The sequence below is a fragment of the Octopus bimaculoides genome, chromosome 6 (assembly GCF_001194135.2).
Source record: "Octopus bimaculoides isolate UCB-OBI-ISO-001 chromosome 6, ASM119413v2, whole genome shotgun sequence".
NCBI classification, from domain to species: Eukaryota; Metazoa; Mollusca; class Cephalopoda; order Octopoda; family Octopodidae; genus Octopus; species Octopus bimaculoides.
This window is the reverse complement of record NC_068986.1, coordinates 57,489,089-57,496,177: the sequence shown is the minus strand read 5'-3', so window position 1 is coordinate 57,496,177 and position 7,089 is coordinate 57,489,089. Positions and strand designations below refer to the sequence as shown.

The following is a 7,089-nucleotide window of genomic DNA, read 5'->3' as shown; positions in this document are numbered from 1 at the left end:
CTAGTAGTTATTCTATCGGTCACTTTTGCCGAACCGCTAGTTTACGGGGACGTAAACACACCACTATCGGTTGCCAAGCGATGTTGAGGGGACAAACACAGACATACAAACATATACACACACATACATATATATATACATATATACGACGGGCTTCTTTCAGTTTCTGTCTACCAAAATCCACTCACAAGGCTTTGGTCGGCTATAGTAGAAGACACTTGCCCAAGGTGCCACGCAGTGGGACTGAACCCGAAACCATGTGGTTGGTAAGCAAGCTACTTACCACACAGCCACTCCTGCACCTATCTATATATTTATATCTATATCTATCTATCTATTTATTTACACAGAAAACACACACGCACACATATGTATGTGCATTTATAGATTATTTGAAGAGGCGTATAGGTTTTATATAATGAAAAAAGAGATTGTTAGGGTTATTCATAAATAATTAATGATGAATCCGTCAAATGAAACAAAGCGTAAGATAGTTTTTATCCAAACTCTATATTTATATATTCGTATGTATGCATGTTTGTGTGTATGCATGTGTTTGTGTGTATGCATGTATGTTTGTGTGTATGTATGTTTGTGTGTGTGTGTGTGTGTGTATGTTTGTGTGTGTGTGTGTGTGTGTGTGTGTGTATGTGTGTGCTTATGTAAATACGTCGAAAGTGAAATAAATAGACAAAATGTCAATTGTACATCTAGATAGCTAACCAGTTAAATAGACAGATATAACAATAAACTTACAAATGCATCAAAATTCACTAAATGAAGTTAAGTAATTTTAAACATTTGTAATCTGCATAGAATTTTCTCTTTGTTATTTTACCAAGAACCATTGTCAAATATTATAAATCCAAAGAATGTCCAGATGTGAAATAAAAACCTCCCGAAAGAACTGTATACTTTTCCAAACCTTACAGCTGACCTCCAGGAGGATTATTTTCTTGCAATTGTAGCCACTCATGCAATGTTTATAATGAACGCTTCTATTAACTCTAAAATGTCATGTTCACTACGATATCGCACATTCGATCTATTCCGTGGTCAGTTGACTTGCTAAAAATGCAGTCAAGTGTTCTATCTAAATATATTGGATACAATGCCTTTTAAAGTTTTAATCATTCCTGTAAGCCGCTGTCTCTCACTGCAACTGTTTGAGTTTTCATTCTTCTTCGACCTCAATTTGGAAGTAATTCGAAGATTTCGCCCCAATTTGTTTAGTTGCAGTCACTAGCATAAAGAAACTCCTGAGTGATCAATGTCGGTGAATTAACTTGAGCCTGACCTAAATACTTAACTGGTATTTTATTGACCCTGAGATCTCAGTGGAACTTGAACTGAAATTGTAAAAGTACGGAATAAATACATAAATACTAGCATGGTATTTTTTGCAACCCATCAACGGTACTTACTTGTATTCGTTTAATATTGTTGGGTTTAACGCTGTGGATGAGATTAGAAACATAAACAGCGCTAACTGCTTTTAGAGTTCATTTATACGCTCATGCCTCACAAGTGAGCCTTTACGGAATCGGATGAATAGTTAAAAATAGCAACCAAATTCTTTGAAATCAAGCCGTATTGTCTTTTTTCTTTAAGAAAGGTCAGATTGGAAAATTATAGACATACAAAAGGGAAGAGTTGATTACGGTTGGAAAGATTTTGCTAACGATTACTTCCGATCAAGTTTGACATTGGGCTAAACAACAACAGCATTAGCAATAACAACAGCTGCACTACAACAAACACCACCATGAATTTTATTCGACCCCCACCTACCCTCACTTAATTGGTCTCACTAAGTGTATGACTTATGTTTCTGGATAGATCGAACAAAAGCTCTTTCACTTTCAAAATTATATACGAAAAGTTGCCTTCTTATACACTATCCGCCATATTGGTGATCAGACTTTTCTGTCATCCCCACCTATCTTCTCAACTCATTAATGTGGGTATGTGTGTGCATGTATGTATGAACACACACACACACACGCACACACACACACGCGCGCGCACACACATACACACACATAAGCACGCACGCACACACGCACATACGCATACACACACATTCGCACGCACATTTACACACGCTGGCACGGATGTAATTTTGTTATTACTTTTTGATTTTTAGTAGTCATCTTTGCTTATTAAAGTTGTCGTGTTCGCCGCATTAAGTATGTTTGCACTTCATTATCAACTTTATACTGTGACGCCAGAGAAGTAATAAACATGTATGAAATAAAGGCGAGCCTAGTGATGCATGTCGATACATAACGTAAGCAACATAACAACAAGAGAAGCGGCTGCGGAACAAAAGTCAACAATAATAACAACAAAGAGTAGGTATTCTGAAAGTAGTCGTTCGATCTGCTAGATATAGCAGTCAAATATTTTTAAAATCAACTTTCTATCTTAAAGAAAATAGGAACACATAAGCGCAGGCGTGGCTGTGTGGTAAGCAGCATGATTCCCAACCACATGGTTCGGGGTTCAGTCCTACTGCGTGGCACCTCGGTTTAGTGTCTTCTACTATATCCTCGGGCAGACCAAAGCCCGAGTGGAGTTGGTAGACGGAAGCTGAAAGAAGACCGTCGTATATATATATATATATATATATATATATATATATATATATATATATATATATATATATATATATATATATATATATATATATATATATATATATATATATATATATATTCTTTTATTCTCTTACTTGTTTCAGTCATTTGACTGCGGCCATGGTGGAGCACCGCCTTTAGTCGAACAAGTCGACCCCAGGACTTATTCTTTGTAAGCCTAGTACTTATTCTATCGTTTTCTTTTGCTGAACCACTAAGTGACGGGGACGTAAACACACCAATATCGGTTGTCAAGCGATGTTGGGGGGACAAACGCAGACACACAAATATATACATATATATGCGATGGGCTTCTTGCAGTTTCCATCTACCAAATCCACTTACAAGGCTTTGGTCGACACTTGCCCAAAGTGCCTCGCAGTAGGACTGAACCTAGAAAGCAAGCTTCCTACCACACAGCCACACCTGGTGTGTGCTTGTGTCTGTGTTTGTTCCCCCATCATCGCTTGACAACCGATGTTGGTGTGGTTACGTCCCCCTAACTTATCGATTCGGCAAAATAGACCGATAGAATAAGTCGTAGGCTTACAAAGAATAAGATCTGGGGCCGATTTGTTCAACCAAAACCCTTCAAGGCGTAGCTCCAGCATGGTCGTAGTCTAATTATTGAAACAAGTAACAAAATAACAATGAAATATTAGAAATTAAAAAAAAAACACACTGGATGGTCACGGCTGGAATTTTTTTTATCATACGTCTACTCGATCAGAGGAATCAATAAGAGCACTTGCATTTTTCAAAATTTCAGTGTAAGGCGCCATTTCTATAAGTAACGAGACACACTCTCACCTCGCTACTCGCTAGACATCTTTGATGGAAGTAAAGAAACCTCTAAGTCTAAGCAGACGCCCGACCTATCAAGAAAACTAACGAAATCTACCGTTTATGTTTTTAGAATTTAAAGGACAATGGATAAATGCAATTCTGTATAACAGTGTCTCGGAATTCTTTTTTTTCTTTTTTAATGTGCGATGTGTCTGTTGAGATTGAGGTAAATAGCAATAACGATTTGTTTTTTCAATGAATTGCTGAGTAAATGTTTGTTTGACGAAGGAAATGGACGAATTAATTCTAATCCAATATATCATTGGTGAATAAATGAACTACCAAGGCTCATAACGTGAATAATATTAGATATCATAATACCTCTTTGAAATAGATAAGAGAAAGAAACCTAATACGCGAAGACGCATATAAGTATAATAGCCTATCCTGCTAGTGCTAAATGATTTGCAAATCTGAAAATTAGTGCAAACAAAATAAAAGAATTTATGGTTCTTTATTCGAGTTGTTGGAATGGCTGGTGCTGTGTAATATAACCGGTAGCATTGTCACATCGTGTAATAATAGACACATAGTTTTAATCCTAGTAGGGTCCGTGGATCTTTTCTGTTTGGCTTCCAGTTTTCAATCTCTCCATTTCCTAATTGAATTGATTTCATATTCGGTGTACAGATATGCTTTTATACGCTAATCATTGATTTGAAATTCATTTTCGCCATAAACCGAGCTTTTAAAGTTTGCAAAGTTTGGGTAATTTTAGGCAATCGTAAGCCACAGATACATTCATACCTGTTTCTATAATAACAGACCAGGTATGATAAGTCTTTTGTCTGCGAGAAAGCATGTTGACAAGTATGTTCCACTCATTTGGGTGGTTGTCAGGTGTGCTAAAAATAGCAGCTAAATAGGCCTTAAATCACACACAAAAATCTTTTGTTTTATTTTTGGATAATCGTATGAATTTCCATGTACAGAATACAAATTTGCAAAAATTTTCTAAAAATTCTAAAAACGTTACGAGGGGTTATATAGCATGCGTAAAACAGAATTTCATTTGTTTTTCAGCTGACAACACGTGCTGTCAAGCACAAAATAACAGCATCCAAATCCTGTTATCTGACTGGGTGAAAAATATCAAACTTTAAACCTCTAACTTTTTTTAAAATTCTTCTGGAAAAGTGACACACCCCCAGAAATTCAACTTGGAAAACTACATTAATGTACCAAATTTTTAAATTTTCAATAAACTTTGAATTTTAGAAAATTGACTGGAAAGATACGAGTCTGCCTCTCTTTGCTGTCTTAAATTGATGTTCATAATGTTTAAATGATTATCGGTACGAGTGCGATGGATCAATACAGCGTCAGAAAAAAATTACTAAGCCGCATTTAGCTTTAACTTTTACGTTTCGAATTCTACTACGATGAACCATACCTTTCATCCTCCTGGCAATGGATGACATATGTACCAATGAAATACTAAGGTCAATAATATACTTCGCCCCGAAGATGGCGAGCTGGTAGAATCGTTAGGGCGCCAGACGAAATGCTTAGTAATATTTCGTCTTCCGCTACGTTTTGAATTCAAATTCCGCCGAGGTCGACTTTGCCTTTCATCCTTTCGGGATCGATTAAATAAGTACCAGTTACGCACTGGGGTCGATGTAATCGACTTAGACCCTTTGTCTGTCCTTGTTTGTCCCCTCTATGTTTAGCCTCTTGTGGGCAATAAAGAATTGAATATACTTCGCCCCCACCACTGGTTCCACTAAATTTGTGACGTTGAATACATATCAACAATCAATATCATGATCAGTATGCATTTTATTTATCCAAGAATATCGAAAGATAAGTTGGCTTGATGATATTTGAATTTGGCCATGAAATATGTAAAATTTAAAAGTGTAATGCATTCACTCTAGCGTTTCTGGTCAAACTAATGATATAGAAGAAGCGATGGAATATTTAAATGGATTTAAAATATTTAATTTCTACCTTTTGAGGTCACACACTAAATTCCACAGGAGAAGAATTCGTGTTATATTCCTATTAGACCGATAAAGTACTCAACAGTTGTTGCAACTTCTGTTGTGACTACTGTTGTTGTTGGTTGGTCTCAACTCAATTTTGGATGACACCTATGAGATCAAAACACAAGCCATGACCATTCCATTCATTTAAGAGTATCTAGAACTGCATTTTCTAATATGTCAGTCTTTTAAATAACGGAATTTGATTCAAACATTTTGCTGCTATTTATAGCAAGACTACTGTCTATGAAGATGTTTATACTCAGTAAAAAGCGAAGCAAAACAACGAACAAAGATCCTCCAGTCATGTCTATTCCATCTTCTATTCAGAAATGGTGTATTTAGATCCCCATTTACCAATGTGTCCTACCATAATTTTAAAGACGTACGTCGTGGAGATTTAGCTGTTATTACTAGCAGGTCGAGCCACCATGCAAGTTGTTTTTCATGGACTTGATAAGTAGAAGTAAAAAGAAAGGTGTCAAATCATTTGATGACACTCCACTTCCCTCATTTATCAATTTGTCTCTTGCTTCAAGGTAAAAAAAAAAATCAATGGCAAGAAACGGCATAAAAGGATATCAGCATCAGAAGAATCATTCTGTATCCTCATACTCCTCTGCCTACTCATCATCATCGTAGTGATCATCATCATCACGATTGTTGCTGAGATTATTGTTACTGTTAAGGAAGCGGAGTGACGGAAGCAACTGCTGACTGGACTAAATCATCATCATCATCAGCATCATTGCCACGGCCACCACCACCACCACCACCATCATCATCATCACCATCGTCATCATCATCATCATCATCAAGCAGTTGCAGAAGCAATAATGTCGATAAAAATGGCGACCACATGTCGGCAATTGACATATAGCAGTCGTTATTACGATGTCCGTTGCTCCGTTCAAGTCTTAACACGCAAAAGCGATCAAACTACATTAATGTTACACCGGCAACATGTCAGTCATTTTTCTTTATTCACATTTTGATTTATATTTTTATTTACTTATTTATCGGTTTATATATTTATTTACAGCCGTTGCTTCATCGAAGTCATTCCTTCGTTTACTGGACGATACCAGGGTCTCACTTGCTGTCCGATTCCCCCACCTCCTAAATAACAGTCATCACCATTATCATTGTTTTCATTAGCATCATCAAATCATCTCTGCATTCTCACTCATCAGCACTTTCGTTACTATCGTCATCATCATCGCCATACTCCTCACCGTCGCAAAATCCCCATGCTCTACGTCACGTTTACGCGGACACATATCCAATACAAAGTCAGCTATACCAATTCCATCGTCGTCGTCTTCATCCTCCTCTTCCTCCTCCCCCTCCTTCTCATCATCATCATCATCATCATCATCATTGTCATTTGTAGAAACATTTGCAGCAACCAAAGGCAGTACAATACTAATTGAGCAAGATTTGCACGCTATGTCTATCTAATTATGAGGCGGTGGCATGTCCATTACATGTATATACACACTTATGTGTATATGTGTGTGCATCATGTGCATGTGTGCGTGCGTGCGTGCATGCGTGTGTGTGTGTGTGTGTGTCTGTGTGTGTGTGTAGCGTAAGAGCTAAATAAAGAGATAGTT

At 37.1% G+C, this 7,089-nt stretch overlaps 1 long non-coding RNA gene across 1 annotated transcript in view; it reads left to right on the top strand.

Moving 5' to 3' along the window:
* Positions 1-4,658, top strand: part of LOC106873004 (uncharacterized) — an 8,167-nt gene extending 3,509 nt beyond the window's left edge. The window contains exons 2-3 of the long non-coding RNA XR_001409828.2: positions 2,147-2,354; positions 4,509-4,658. This is a non-coding gene — a long non-coding RNA (uncharacterized LOC106873004). The remainder of the gene's footprint in view (positions 1-2,146; positions 2,355-4,508) is intronic.
* The last annotated feature ends 2,431 nt before the right edge of the window (positions 4,659-7,089 follow it).